The sequence below is a fragment of the Dipodomys spectabilis genome, unplaced genomic scaffold (assembly GCF_019054845.1).
Source record: "Dipodomys spectabilis isolate Male_0828 unplaced genomic scaffold, ASM1905484v1 ptg000504l, whole genome shotgun sequence".
NCBI lineage: Eukaryota > Metazoa > Chordata > Mammalia > Rodentia > Heteromyidae > Dipodomys > Dipodomys spectabilis.
In genome coordinates, this window is record NW_024871181.1 from 3,036,732 (window position 1) to 3,052,364 (window position 15,633).

The following is a 15,633-nucleotide window of genomic DNA, read 5'->3' on the forward strand; positions in this document are numbered from 1 at the left end:
GATGAAATAGGTAATTTTACCTTCATATATTTTTGATATTGAACTTGGACAACTGGACTAGGCGATTTTAATATGTCTCCATAAATGAAAAATGAAACAGACAAAAATAATCAGTAATAAATAGAAAAAGAAAGGGTGGTACTGGGGATTGAATTCAGGGCCTGGAGATCACTAGGGAGGTGCTCTACACTTGAGTCTTGTCACCAGAATATCTGATGAACAAACCTTTATGCCATGGACACGGGGTGACCCAGTCTCAACCATGGGCAACACCATTTTTTTAAGACACCCTGAGCACATCCAAACACAGACTTAGGTGTGTGCTGACTGAAACAAGTCTCGACAAAATTGGCATCCATTGTATCATCCAGACCACATCCCCCGACTCTGATGTAATCGCTTGAAACTCAGCAAGGATCACAAGAAAACCCCATCTGTGCGGAAATGTAAAAAAGTCACCCTATACATAAATCATCCATCAAAGGAGACCTTGCGCTGGGAGAAGACGGAGCGAGCGTGAGAAGACAGTGGGCAAAAAACTCACCGACTCAGCTGAATCGGTTCCAGAACCAGAGGCATTGGCATGGATGTTACTGGAAGACAAAGAAGGTAAGGAAACACATGTGGTAAGCATCCAGTTTGAAAAGTTAAAGAACAAACAACCATCCCAGCAAGATTAACTCAAAGAAGGGAAAGAAATGTTTCAAAGTGGAAGTCGCAATGTTTCAAAGTGGAAGTTGGGGGGGGGGGGGATTAAGCAGGGTGCTGGTGACTCACACCTGTAATCCTAGCTACTCAAGAGGCTGAGATCTGAGGATTGTGGTTCAAAGCCAGCCCGGGCAGGAAAGTCTGTGAGACTCTTATCTCCAAAAAACCACCAGAAAACCAGAAGTGGCTCTGTGGCTCAAGAGGTAGAGCGCTAGCCTTGAGCTGAAGAGCACAGGGACTGCGCCCAAGCCCAGAATTCAAGCCCCACAACTGACCAAAATAAAAAGCGGGGGGGGGGGGGGCAAAGGCTGTGGTACTAAGTAGACACTGTTGAAAATGAACTAGAAAACGTGGGTGGAGATGGGAGGCAAAAACTGGGAGAGGAAGAGGGAAGGGGTGATATTGTCCAAAAAGAAATGTATTTTTTGCCTGACTTATGTAAGGGTAACCCCTCCATACATTACTTTTTTTTTTTTTGTCTGTGGTGGGGTTTGAACTCTGGGCCTGGGCGCTGTCCCTCAACTCTAACACTTGAGCCACAAGGCTAGTGCGCTAACACTTTAGCCACAGTGCCACTTCCAGTTTTCTAGTGGTTTATTGGAGATAAGAGTTTCATGGACTTTCCTGCCTGGGCTGGCTTTGAACCTTGATCCTCAGATCTCAGCCTTCTGAGTAGCTAGGAGTACAGGCGTGAGCCACTGGTGCCTGGCCTGTACATCACTTTTATAATAACAATATGACAAAAATAAAAATAAAGAAGAAAAGGCTCTGAGACTTTAAATTGGTGCCCATCTATGGGGTTCAGTGGCAAAAGGGAGAAGTCCTCCCCCCATAAAATGGAGAGTGGGTACACAGAAATATAAACATAAGCAATTGGAAGCCAAGGGCACGGCCTTGATCCTGCTCAGGACCAGAGCTATATCAGACGTCCCTCTGAGAGGGGAAGTCCCGCCCTTTGGAAGGAAGGTTGGTTGTACCCTGAGTGTTTCGGTCTCCCACTTGCACAAATCTAGAGTCTAGGCATCTGGGGAAGTGGGTGCCTCCTCCCTGCATGCAGTCCCAGGGAGACAGGATGCTCAGGCCTCTTCCTTCCTCACCTCTGCCGTCCTCAATGGAGGCCCAAGTACACAGTGTTTGCCAAGATGGTGGCACCATGTGACGTCCCCACAGGCAAGGAATGCCACTCCTGCTTCTCCGCCCTCGCCCTTACTGTCATCTTGGCTTTTCACAGCAGCATCTTCAAGGGTGGGAGGCTGGGTTTCCTTGTGGTTTTGTTCTGCATCTCCCTACTGACGATGATGAGTGTCTTCATGAGTGTTACCCTGTCTCTGGAGAAATGTCTGTTCAGTTCCTCTGTCCATTTTGTAGTGTCTTTTTGTTTTGTGTTGGTGCTGAGGCTTGAACTCAGGGTGTGGGGGCTGGCCCTTAGCTTTTTCAGTCCAAGCTGGTGCCCTAACACTTGAGCCACAGCTTCACTTTTGGATGGTTAGTTGGAGATAAGTCTTATGAACTTTCTCCTGCCCGGTTTGGCTGTGAACTGTGATCCTCAGATCTCAGCCTCCTGAGTCATTAGGATTATAGGTGTGAGTTGATTGACTTTTTTTTTTAATTGTTGAGTTGCGGGAGCTCTTTACCTATGCTGGGTATTAGATCCTTTCATGTATACACTTTGCAAATCCTTTCCCTGGGAGAGGTCATTTCATCTTTGTGATACTGCAGTATTTCCCCCCCTTTTGTTTCTAAAGTTAAATTGCAAGGAACTATATGCCAACAAATGTGAAAACTTAGAATGCAGGGCCTTTTGCTTGCTAGGCAGACAGGCTACCCACATTGGGAAGATGAGTTTAGGATTGGTTCTCCAGACCCAGCTGCTGCACCACGCTTCAGAAACGGCATCCTCAAATAGTTCTATAACCAGAGAAGAAGCTGAGCCCCTGGCCTGGCATCTCCTGAGCTTTGGCACCTGCCCTGTCTGTCTGCAGAAGAGACCCCGCCCAGCCTCCTCAGCTTGGGAGAGGATCTGAGCCTGTATCTCATGCAGGATGCCACCTGCAGTGGTGCCACCGAGTACAACCTGGGGTTGGGCCTGGCTCTCTCCTCTTCCTTAAACAACAACAACAACAACACTATATTTAGTTTTAATTTTATTTTTGGAGTGCTGGGGCTTGAATTCAGGGCCTCACACTTCTTGCTTTCTTGGGGCTCTACCACTTAAGCCATGCTCTAGTCCAGCTCTTTGCTGGTTATTTTGCAGATGGAGGCTTGAAGACTTTTCTGGCTTTGAATCATGAGCCTTTGGTACTCAGTCTCCTGAGTACTAGATTTACAGGTGTGAGACACCAACACCCAACATTTCCTTCCTTCCTTCCTTCCTTCCTTCCTTCCTTCCTTCCTTCCTTCCTTCCTTCCTTCCTTCCTTCCTTCCTTCCTTCCTCCCTTCATCCCTCCCTTCCTTTCCTTTCCTTTCCTTCCTTTTTTGTAACAGTCTTGATACGTGGCCCAGGCTACTGGCCTCAAACTTGCAACCTCGAAAGAGCTGGGATTGTAGTTGTGTGCCATCCCCACACTCCTAGCCTCTTCCCCTCCTTTTTCCTCCCCACTTTGGTCAGTCATGGGTTTTGAACTCTGGGCCTGGGCTCTGTCCCTGCGCTCTTCAGCTAAAGGCAAGTGCTCTGCCAGTTGAGCCACAGCACCACTTCCAGTTTTCTGGTGGTTAATTGGAGATAAGAGTCTCGCAGACCTTACTGCCTGGGCTGGCTTTGAACCATGATCTTCAAATCTCAGCGTCCTGAGTAGCTAGGATGACAGGCGTGAGCCACCAGTGCCTGGCTTCTTCTCTCCTTTTGAATCTTGAAACTTTGGACTTTTTAACCAAGCATATGTATATTTATACATCATGGTCCTGGTAAAAGAGAATCAGAAGGGGCCAGAAACATACCCAAGGTCACACAGCAGGACACGATAGAGCCCAAGTAGAGCCCAGCCAAGCCTCTGTACTCCCATCTAGCCTCAGATATATGCCAACGTTTTCCTCTTTAGCAGAACCCTGGGCCTTCCTTCAGTTCTGGGAGTCTGAGTAGGGTGGAGCAGACCCCAAGGCCAAGTGTGTGTCCATCTGCCCCATTCGTCCCAGGGGCTTGGGAGCTGGCAGCTTTGAGCCCTGGGCAGAGCCAGGCCCTGCTGGACCAAGCCAGTGGGCTGAGGTGGCAGGATGTGCCGAGCCCCTGGGGCCCTCCCTGGGAGAGGGAAGGTGTGATGAAGAAATGGAGCGTGGGCTTTGGGGAGCAGACAGGCCGCTAGCAGGCTGGAGCCCACGCAGGTGCTGCATGGCCCAGGGCAAGGTATCTCAGCCGCCGTCTTGAAACCACAATTTCCTCTCGTAAAGCTGTCTGGTCTCAGGCTGGTGGGTGCAGGGAATGAATGTGGAGCCCTGGGCTCAGCCAGGGTTGCACACAGCAGATCCTCAATAAGTAGGAAGTTTCTCCTTCCCCCAGCGTAAATGGTTCGGCACTCTGAGGGGATCCTAGTGGCTGGAACACGGGTGGGACTGAGTGGTATAACTCCTTCTGCTCCCCAAACCCTGCACTAGCCAGGTACCCTGTCCAGGGCCTGGGGTTCTGCTCCAAAATGACAAGGCCCCAGGGACTCCCAGGGCAGGGTGTTTGTGTGTGTGCGTGCATGCACATTTGTGCATGTACATGCATGCACACATAGGTACTGAGACTTGAACTCAGAGCCTTACATTCTCACATAGCTTTTTCACTCCAAGTGGGCACTCTACCATGTGGGCCACAGCTCCACTTCTGGTTTTTGCTGGTTAATTGGAGATAAGAATCTTGTAGACTTTTCTACCTGGGCTGAGTCAAAACCTTGATCTTCAGATCTCAGCCTCCTGAGTGGCTAGGATCACAGGCGAGAGCCACCAGGGCTCGGCTTCCAGGACAGACCTTTGTGGCATCCCGAGATATTCCACAAAGACAGCTTGAGGGGAAGAGCTGCCCTGCCCGGCAAGGAGCCAGTGCCAGTTTGAAGGTCTGCTGCTGCTGCTGCTGCTGCTGCTGCTACTGTGTGCGAACAAATCACTATCCTTCTCTGATCCTCCCTGCACCCTTCTCTATGAGACTAGAGTTCAGCCAACACATGCCAAGTCTTGGCTCTTTTTGGGGGTAGAAGAGAGTCATGGGTCTTAAACTCTAGGCCTGTATTGTCCCTCAGCTCTTCAGCTGAAGGCGAGCACTCTACCACTTGAGCCACAGCGCCACTTCCCGTTTTCTGGTGGTTTATTGGAGATAAGAGTCTCACTGACTTTCCTCCCTGGGCTGGCTTTGAACTGTGATCCTCAGATCTCAGCCTCCTGAGTAGCTAGGATTACAGGCCTGAGCCACCAGCGCCCCGGGTAAGACTTGGCTTTTTGAGAAGCTGTAGCCACGGCTGCACCCTGGCAGGTGTTTGAGTAGTGCAAGAAGAATCTGGGCCCCAGGCTCCCCAAGCCAGCCCCATAAAGCAGGCCTATAAATCCTGGCATGGCAGCAGGTCTCCCTCAAATGAGAAGCATTTGCCAAACAGGCCTGAGCCAGGCCATCCCCAGGGCACTGGGGCAGAGGGTGCCTAGCAGTTGGAGCCTTGCAGGCCCAGGGCGTGGAGAACTGGCAATCTTAGTCACCGGCAGCTCCTCCCTGGCTCTCTCTGCAGATCAACCCCGGTTCCAGTGTGGCCACAGTGTGTGGCCTTGGTCTCCCATCTTCTTCTGGACCGGTTTCCTGAGCTCAGCTGCTGCCTGCCTGGGCTCCTGGGCATCCAGGAGGTGGATGGAGTTGATGGATCCAAAGCCTTATCCCTTCCAAGTTCTAGAGGCTCACACCTGTAATCCCAGCTACTCAGGAGGCTGAGATCCAAGGATCACGATTTGAAACCAGCCTGAGCAGGAAACTCCATGAGACTCTTATCTCCAATTAATCAAGAGCTATGACTCAAGTGGCAGAGTGTCAGTCTTGAGCCAGAAAAAAAAGTCCAAGTGAGAGGCTGAGAGTCTGTTCAAGCCCCAGAGCCAGCAACACAAAAAAGAGACCCGAACCCCCAGTGGGACCCCTGTCCCCAAATTCCCTCCTGTGCTTCCCTCCTTAAAGTCTCAGCTCAGTTCTGGCCCCTCCCGAGCATGGGGAGGCCGGCAGGACGGGGTGCTGACTGCAGCTGTGTGTGCCGCCTCCCCTATTGGGCAGGGAGGAGCGGGGCCCTCAGTCAGACTAGGGGTTTCCTGGGGAATGAGGCCTGTGGCTCAGCCATGGGATCAGGAGGCTGGGAGGGATGGAGGATGGCTCCACGGGGAACAGACAGCCTAGGCTCACACCCAGCTGGGACCGTGCCTCTCCCCTCGGGCCGGAGGCCCCTCCGTCCTGCGCTAAGGACAGCTGCTGTGTGTGGCTGGCTCTGCAGACCAGCACTGGGTGTCTGGAAGACAGGAGACCACACAGTGGATAGAGGGGACATTAGGCAGGATCTAGGGGTTGAGGCAAGTCCACTTGCCAGGCCACACAGGCACGGGGAGCCCCAGGATGGGGGATGGGGGTGAGGGGGGGCAAGGTGTGTTGATTCGGGCCTGGTTGGCCTGGATGGTCAGACTCGGCCTGAAGCTGACTAGCCCCACTGTGCACCGCTGAGGGGTGCTGAGGCTGGGGTTCTGGGGAAAAGAGGCATGAGCTGCGGTTCGTCTACGGAATCAGAGCACCCAGGACTCAAAGAAGCAGCAGCCCCATCTGCCCTCTTCCCAGATGCAAAGATGGAGGCTAAGAAGAGGGCGTGCAGGGCCAGGCCACCCAGCTGGTCTGTGGGTCTCATGCCCAAGACTCAGTTGTGGACTCCTAGCCTGGTGCATGGCAGCCTCTTGAGGAGACCCCGCTTGTATTCTTAGGGGACCCCCACCCATCTGAGGGTGGATAGAACCCTGTCCTCCCTGTGCTGGTCAACTTTCTGTGTCTGAGTCAGCCTAAAGGAGGAAGAAGCATTTATTCTGGCTCATGGTTCCAGAAATGTCCATCCACGTTAGCTGGGTTCTATCTCTGTGGGTTCCTGGTGAAGCTGAACACCAAGAAATGTTGTGGAGGGGGGCTGGGAAGGAGGGAGAGAGGGAAGGAGAAAGAGAAGAAGAGAGGAGGGATGGGGACAAAATATGCCTGGGTGACCTACTTCCTCCAGTTAGGCCCCGCCCCCTCCAAGGTTTCACCACCTCTCAATAGCCCATTAGGTTATCAATCCATCAATGATCAATCCATTGACGAGATCAGAGACCTCATGATCCACCACCAATCAAAGGTCCCAACCCCTGAACCCTGCTGCTTTGGGGACCAAACCTTCAACATGTAAGAATTTTGGGGAGGGGGAATTTCAGGTTCAAAATACAAGACTCAGGGGTTACTGCCAAGCCCACGTGGCCTTGGGTTGGGTAAGGCAGGGCCTGTTGGGGAACCTTCCTGCTCCCGTCCTTTCTCCCAGCATCCCTCCACCCTCTGCCTCCCTCCCTTCCTCATTCCCAAGAGCCCTTGGCACGGACCCCAGAGAGGCATCATGGAGTCATTTCCAGGACAGGCCAGGATTTGTAGCCAGGGCACCAGCTGTGAGCGCAGAGTCTCCTTGGTCTAAAATCTGTGTGCATCCCACAATTCTGCTGTGAATGGTCCCAGGTTGTGCAGTGAACTCAATTCTGCTGTGAATGGTCCCAGGTTGTGCGGTGAACTCCGACCTCCCAGGAGGTCATTGGTGAGGGCCGACTTCCTGTCTGACCGCAGTGACCGAGTCTTGTGCCCCCATGAAGGGGGTCTTCAGCAGTGGTCCTGCCTTGACACAGGCCCGGGTATGTTGACATTAGAAAAGGGGGCTGTGACTGGGCGTGGTGGCTCCTGCCAGCCGTGCTGGAGGAGGAGATGGGCAGGATGGAGGTTTGAGGCCGGCCGAAGGAGGCACAAGGCTAGATCAAGCTGGACGTGGTGGCCGAGGTCTGCCATCCCGGCCCTGTGGGAAGGGCCAATAGGATGTGGTCCAGGCCAGCCTTGAGCAAAAGTGAGAGACCCTATCTCCCAAATAGCGAGAGCGAAGAGGGCTGAGGGCAGAGCCCAAGTAGAAAGTTCTGTCCTGCAGGAGTGAAGGCTCTGAGTTCTAACTCGGGGTCTCACTGTGGTGGAGTGAAGGGGCCCGGTGGGGTCAGAGGCATGGGGATGTGAGGGTTAGTGTGGGGAGGCCCGTGGAGGCCGTGGCCTGAGTGGGGGGTGGAGGTGGGTTGGGCGGCGCTGCAGGCATGGACGGAGGGCAGGTGCGGCGGGCAGGGCACCAGAGCTGTGCTCTAGCTGGGCCCCGTTCAGCGGGCCACTGCTCCCAGCTCCCTCCTCAGCCCCTCTGCGTCCTGTCCAGCGGTCCACCCATTACTTAGGTCCTTCAGCCTATCTGGCCCTCGTCCTGTGGGTGGGAGCAGCTCTGGGGACCCCAGAGGACAACTGGAAAGCCAAGGACCCATCTTCACCGAGGCCAGAGACCCCTCCCTCCCTCAGTCACCCCAGGATCACCCCTCACAAAGGCCCCCCATCCCTGTTCTCTAGGGGCCTGCCTTGCTGAACTGTCCTGGAATGGCCACATCAGCACAGAGCCCTCGGTCCCTAAGCACTGCCCATCTTCACTGTCCCCTGTGCTCGGATCCCCGCACCTCAGCATCCAGGGCCCAGGGGGACCGGTCAGCTGACAGCACCCATATCTGGGGAGCCAGGGGTGCTATATTCAGAAGGCTCTGGAAGCCTGGATCAGCTGGGAGGTTCTGCAGACACCTTGGAAGAGGGGAGGGGTACAGACCTCAAGTCCAGACAGCATGATGTGCAGAAAGATCAGAGCCACGAGGGCACAAAGGAGACCCTGCTGATGTCACCATTGGGGGTACACAGATGACCCCCTGGCCCTCAGCCTCTCTGCAGGGTCTTTGGGTTGGTGGTTTGGGCAATCCGGGGCCTCCTTTTTCCAGCAGGAAGAGCAGGAGAGCGAAGGCAGGAGGTGGCCAGGAAGAGGTGGCAGGAAGTGGCTGACAGGCTCCAGGGCGTCAGCCTGGGCCCATCTGATAAGACCCGGAGCCTCCCAGATGAGACCTTGTTTACTCTGGAGCCAGCCCAGCTGCCAGGAGAGCTGGTTTCCTGCTCAGGTTCTGCAGTGCTGCTGTGTGACCCACAGCTGACCGCTGTGCCTCTCTGAGCCTCCTTCTCTTTTATCCAGGCCTTTCCTGGCTGCATGGAGGGTCCAGCTTATATAATTGTCACCTGATGGCTCCCAACCTCTGTCCGTGCTTGTCTGTCTGTCTGTCTGTCTGTCTCCGTATGTCTCTCTGACTCCTCCTCTCTCCCCTCTCTACTCACTTCATTGAGTCTCAGGGCCCAGGCTGTCAGCCAAGCCCTGGGGCCAGGAGACAGAGGTGGACCAGCTGGAGCTCTGTCTCGGGATGGCAGGAGCACCTGCCGGGGCATAGGGCTTCAAAGTATTGGCGTGGCCTGTCCGGATGTAGGCCTTTTCCCTCTTCAGGGATGGGAGAAAAGGTGGTGTGGCCTTGGATCAATTGCTTGCCTTCTCTGGCCTCCCCATAGATGCTGCATCTTGATAAGGAGCATCTCTAGCTCCTGGGATTACAAGTATGCACCACCACAACAGGCTCAGATTTTTTTCTTTAAGCCGTTTTTCACTTTCCCTGTCACTGGACTGTGAGGTGGGGGTGGGGTGGGGGAGCGTGGCCAGGCTTCGCATAGAACGCCTGCTGTGTGCCTTTCTCTGTGCCGGAGCTGGGGGCTTGTGAGGACATAGAGGAGAGCCCAGGCTGGCAGTCCCTCTCCGTATGAGCCACCAATATACAAGAGCGCTCGGACTGCGTCTCTCTTGGAGCCGGCTGACTATTGCTGCTCAAACACAACCTCAGAGCTACAATAGCTTCTCTTCCATCCTAGTTAGTGGAGGCCCTGAGACAAGCAGATTAAGCTCTCCAACGTGAGGGCTCCACCTGGAGTTGTTGCAAGGATTTAAAACGATGCCTGAGGCCCGGCACCATCAGCGCGTGCCTCTGATCCTAGCCACTCAGTAGGTAAAGACCTGAGGGACTGAGGTTTGAAGCCAACCTGGGTGGATAAGTCCATGAAACTCCATCTCCAATGAATCGACAAAAGTGTCAGGCTGGAAGCATGGCTCAAGTGGTAAAGAAATGGTTCCAAGCAAGAGTATGAGGCCTTGAGTTTGAGCCCTGGTGTACACACACACACACACACACACACACACACACACACACACAGAGTTCAGTGGTGTACTTTAAGTGCTCAATAACCTCCAACTCCCTTCCCCTCCACCCTCCATCTACCTAGACACCTCTTGCCTCCCATGCCTTTTCTTTAAAAATAAAAAATTGCTGGTATTAGGGCTTGAACTCAGGGCCTACACACTGTCCCTTAGAGTTTTCATTCAAGGCTGGCACTGTACCATTTGAACCACAGCTCCCCTTCTGGATTTTTGGTAGTTAATTGGACATGAAGAGTCTCACGGACTTTCCCTTGAGCCTCCATATTCAGATCTCAGCCTTTGAATAGCTGTGATTACAGGCATGAGCTACCAGAGCCTTTTCTTGCCTCTCCTAGTGTTCACAAAACTTCTCAGTATTCATGGCCCTGGCACTGTGCCCTTCTGCAAGGCTGTTCTGTTCTTTTTTTGTGTGTGTTTGTCGGTTGTGGGGCTTGAACTCAGGGCCTGGGTTCTGTCCTTGAGTTCTTTCACTCAAGGCTAGCATTCTAGTGGAGCCACAGCTGCACTTCCGGTTTTCTGGTAGTTAATTGAAGATAAGAGACTCATGCACGGGCTGGGAAGGTAGCTCAGTGGTAGAGTGCATGCCTTGCATGCCAGAGGCCCTGGGTTCGATTCCTCAGCACCACATAAGCAAAAAGAAAAAAGCCGGAAGTGGCGCTGTGGCTCAAGTGGTAGAGTGCTAGCCTTGAGCTGAAGAGCTGAGGGACAGCGCCCAGGCCGAGTTCAGGCCCCATGACTGGACCCAAAAAAAAAAAAAAAAAAAAAAAAGAGTCTCATGGACTTTCCTATCCGGGCTGGCTTTGAACCTGGATCCTCAGATCTTAGTCTTTTAGTAGCTAGGATTACAGACGTGAGCCACCGGCACCTGGCTTGCTCTGTTCATCGACTTGCTGCCTGATTCAAGGCAGGTCCTTCTGTGTGTGTGTTGGGGGGTGTGGGTGGTGATTTGGAAGGGGCACTGCAGGGGTCTTGGGAGTCACTGTCGTCCAGGTTCATGGATGGGTGAGGACAGTCGCTGTCTACTCTCAGTGGTCCCATGTTGGAGAGAGCATGGCTTCCAGCGAGCACCACTCTCCCTTTCCATTTGTTACCAGGCAGCTGTTGGTTACAGTTGCTCCATGTCGAGTACAACTCTCGAAGCATGTACCTCAGGGAAACAACCACACCTGCCAGCCACTGCCAGGCACCACGTCAAATCAGATATGTGTGCCAATAAAAACAAAACAAAACAAAAACCACCAGTAGCTCACACCTCTAAGCCAGCCCAGGCGGGAAATGCTGTGAGACTCTTATCTCCAATGAACCACCAAAAAAGCCAGAAGTGGCATTGTGGCTCAAGTGGTAGAGCACTAGATTGAGCACAAAAGCTCCAGGACAAGCTGGGTGCCTGTGGCTCACACCTGTAATCCTAGCTACTCAGGAAGCTGAGATCTGAGGATCATGGTTCAGAGTCAGCCTGGGCAGGAAAGTCTGTGAGACTCTTATCTCCAATAAACCACCAGAAAATCAGAAGTGGTGCTGTGGCTTAAGTGGTAGAGAGCTCGCCTTGAGCTAAAGAGCTGAGGGACAGCGCCCAGGCCCAGAGTTCAAGACCCATAACTGACAAAAACAAAAACCCCAAACAAAACACCCCCCCCCACACACACACAGGTGTGACTGTCAAACCACAGCAGAGACACCAGCCACGTGATCTGTATCAATCACACCAGGTGTAACCCCCTCACCTGGGACTTACAAAAGAAGCAGCACCCAGAGACTGAGGTGTGGGACAGGATATTGACTCTGTTCAGGAGACTTTCTAGGGAAATTGTCATAGTAAAGGCAGAGGGCAAGTGGGAGGGACTGGCCCCCCAGGACACCTGGTTCACGTCTCCTAGACGCTCCACGCCACCTGCCACCCATCACTTGGCCATCTTGTGTGGCCACCCACAGGGACGCTGCCTCTGTCTCTGACCTGGGCAGCTGGGGTGAAGGTAGTGCCATCAGCAGAGATGGTATGGGCCAGGGCTGGGAAGCACTGAGTCGGCCATCGGTGGGGTGACTTGCTGCTCACCGGCCCCTGGGGGCAGAGTCCTTGTGCCTGTCCTGCTGGGGCCTGCCCGGTGCCCAGCCCTGGCCTGCCAGCACCGTCATTAGTGCAGCTGCTGCAGGGCGCCTCTGATGGCCCCAGATCCAGGGAGGGACTTGGTGGCTCCCACGGGACCTCCCTGTACAGCAAGGACGTGGGCCTGGGTGAGCTCTGAGGGGACGGTCCACTCAGCTGACTGGTGGCCCTCAGCCCTGCCCAGGCCAGGCCCCTGGTGCTTTCTCATGGTGGCTGAGTCGGCACACCAACCAGGCCACACCCAGACCCACCAGTGGTCCCAGGATCCTGTCTCGGGGACCAGGGGCACAGGAGGGCCGCAGGCTGGCCGGGGAGACTCCAGCCCGGTGAGTTAATAGGAGGAGCAGAGAATGCTCGGCGAGTGTGCCAAGAATGTATCTTGTAGACAACAAGTTTCCATGGGTGTTGGGTGAATGGCTCAACGAATGAATGAGTGAATGAATGAATGAATGAAGAGTTCCAGAGTTGGAGAGCCCACAGCCCACAGTCAGTGGCCACTGGAGCATCCACAGACTCCTGATTGTCACAAGGCCCCAGGGCATTTGCATAAGTCCCATGGTGCTGAATCCACGCAGCCTGGGTACCCCATGGTTCACTCCACCCACACCCCCCGCCCCCCGCAGCCTCAGTCCTCAGCAGTCCCTGCCAAGGTCTCAAATGGATGGCCTCAAAGATCTGGCCATAGTCCCCACAGGGTTTTGTTCTTCAGGGAATTGCCTCAGTTTACCAAGGCAAGCTGAATCCCTGCTGCAGCTGCCACTCCTCTGGTTTGTCACCTAGCAGCACCCTAACAATTGGGATGGTGTAGTGGTGCCTGATGCTTGGAGACATCTAGTCTGGGAACTCAGATGACTGGGGGGTGGGGCTGGGGGCCCCATAGGAGGCCAGGCCCCCACGGTGAGGCTGGGAGGGCCCGAGAGGGCAAGGCTCTCTCAGATTGGTGCCCGCTGCCACTCCCTTGACGCCACAGCATGGGATGGCCACGCCTATGGCCCCTTTCCTCTCTATCCTCCGCTGGCGGCCACCAGCTCCCTCCCTGCCAGCCTCTTCCCTGCCCTGCCGGCTGGGCTTTGCTCCCTGTTGAATTATTTATCCCCAGGACCCAGAGCAAAATGGCAGGTGTTCAGTAAGCATGTTGAACAAAGCTGGGCGCCGGTGCCTCGCTCCTACAATCCTAGCTACCCAGGAGGCTGAGATCTGAAGATCGCAGTTTGAAGCCAGCCCGGGCAAGAAAGTCCCTGTGAGACTCTTATCTCCAACTAACCACTCGAAAACCAGATGCAGAGCTGTGCTCAAAGTGGTAGAGCACTAGCCTTGAGCAAAAGAGCTCAGGGATAGAGCCCGAGTCCTGAGTTCAAGCCCCATGGCTGACCAAAAAAAGAAAAAACTGTTGAAGAAGGTGGAAGATGAGACCTGGATGGCAGAGCTCAGCGCAGACGTCTCTCCGTGACACCCTGAGTCCCCGAGTCCTCTCGGTACCTCAGGCTCATGGTCCCTGGCAGGGCCAGCTTCCTAGCCGAATGTCCCACCTTCCAGCGTGGAGAGGACCTGCACGTCAGACATGGCTCTCCACCCCGCTCCTCCCGGATCTAATCCCAAGTTCAAACAGACCACAGCCTGGGTGTACGTGAGCACGTCAGGCAGGGCCAAGGCTGGGCAGGTCATGGTGCGTCCAAGGAAAGGTTCCCAGGCTGGAGGAAAGAGGGGAGGGAGGGGATGAGGGCTGCAGAGGGTGCGGAGCGAGGTGGAGACACATCAAATGTTTCCCTCAAAGAAAAATTGAGGGTGCCTGTATTTGGTTTGGGGTGGGGTAAGATTGTTTGTTTTTTTTTAAACTTTTCTTTCCTTTTTTGGTAATGGGGATCAAACCCAGGACATATCACTTGCTAGGCAAATGCTTTGTCACTGAGCTACGTTCTAGCCTTATTTACGTGTGTGTGCCTGCGTGCGCTGGTCCTGGGGCTTGGGGCCTGGCGTTGTCCCTGAGCTCTTTGGCGCAAGGCTAGCGCTCTAGCAGCTTCACATCTGGCTTTTTGGTGAGATAAGAGTTTCATGGGAGGGCTGGGAAGGTGGCTCAGTGGTAGAGCGCTTGCCTTGCATGCATGAGGCCCTGGGTTCGATTCCTCAGCACCACATAAGCAAAAAGAAAAAAGCCGGAAGTGGCGCTGTGGCTCAAGTGGTAGAGCGCTAGCCTTGAGCTGAAGAGCTGAGGGACAGCACCCAGGCCCAGAGTTCAGGCCCCACGACCGGAACCCCCCCCCCAAAAAAAAGTCTCATGGACTTTCCTTCCCTGGATGGCTTTGAAGCACGATCCTCAGATCCTAGCTTCCTGAGTGGCTAGGATGACAGGCATGAGCCACTAGCACCTGCTTGGGTGCTTTGTATTTTTCTCCAAGCATCTGACCTTGTTTCTTTAGGACTGTTTTAACATAACACACCCACCACTCTTCTACCTATCTATCCATCCGTCCTCCGTCCAACCATTCACCACCCATCAATCCATCCATCTACTACCATCCATCCACCCATTAACATCTGTCCACCACCTATCCATTCACCCATCCCTTCCTCCAACCATCATCTACCCACCATCTATCTATCTGTCTGTCTGTCTGTCTATCAATCATCTATCTATCTACCTACCTACCTACTTACCTACCTACCTACCTACCTATCCATCCATGTAGCCTCCATCCATCCATCCATCCACCATGCATGCAGGCCAGACATGCATCCTCAAATGTTTGAAGTGCTCCACAAACACTTATCAAAGCCAGAAGTGGAATTGTGGCTCAGGTGACAGGGTGCCAAGCAAGAGTGCAAGGTCCTGAGTTCAAGCCCCAGAACTAGCACAACACAACAAAATCATTTCCACAGTGGATAATCTCTCTCTTCTCTTGCTTTCTCTTACACACACAAATATCATTAGAAGACTATATATCACAAATATGGTGGTCAACTATATGCAACTTTTAATTTTGTTCTTCATATATTATTATTATTATTACTTGGTCATAGTAGTTGAACTCTGGGCCTGAGCGCTGTCCCTTAGCTCTTCAGCTCAAGGCAAGCGCTCTGTCACTTGAACCACAGAGCCACTTCCAATTTTCTGGTGGTAGTTGGAGTTAAGATTCTCACGGACTTTCCTGCCTGGGCTGGCTTTGAACCACTGTCCTTGGATCTCAGCCTCCTGAGTAGCCAGGATTACAGGTGTGAGCCACTGGTGCCCAGCATTCTTTATACTTTCTTTTTTTTGTGTGTGAGAATACTGTACAGAGGAGTTACAATTACATGGGCAAGATAACGAGTACATTTCTTTTTTTTTTTGGGGGGGGGGTGGTCCGGTCGTGGGGCCTGAACTCTGGGCCTGGGCCTGTCCCTCAGCTCTTCAGCTCAAGGCTAGCGCTCTACCACTTGAGCCACAGTGCCACTTCTGGCTTTTTTGTGGTGCTGAGGAATCGAACCCAGGGCCTCATGCATGCAAGGCAAGCACTCTACCCCTGAGCCACCTTCCC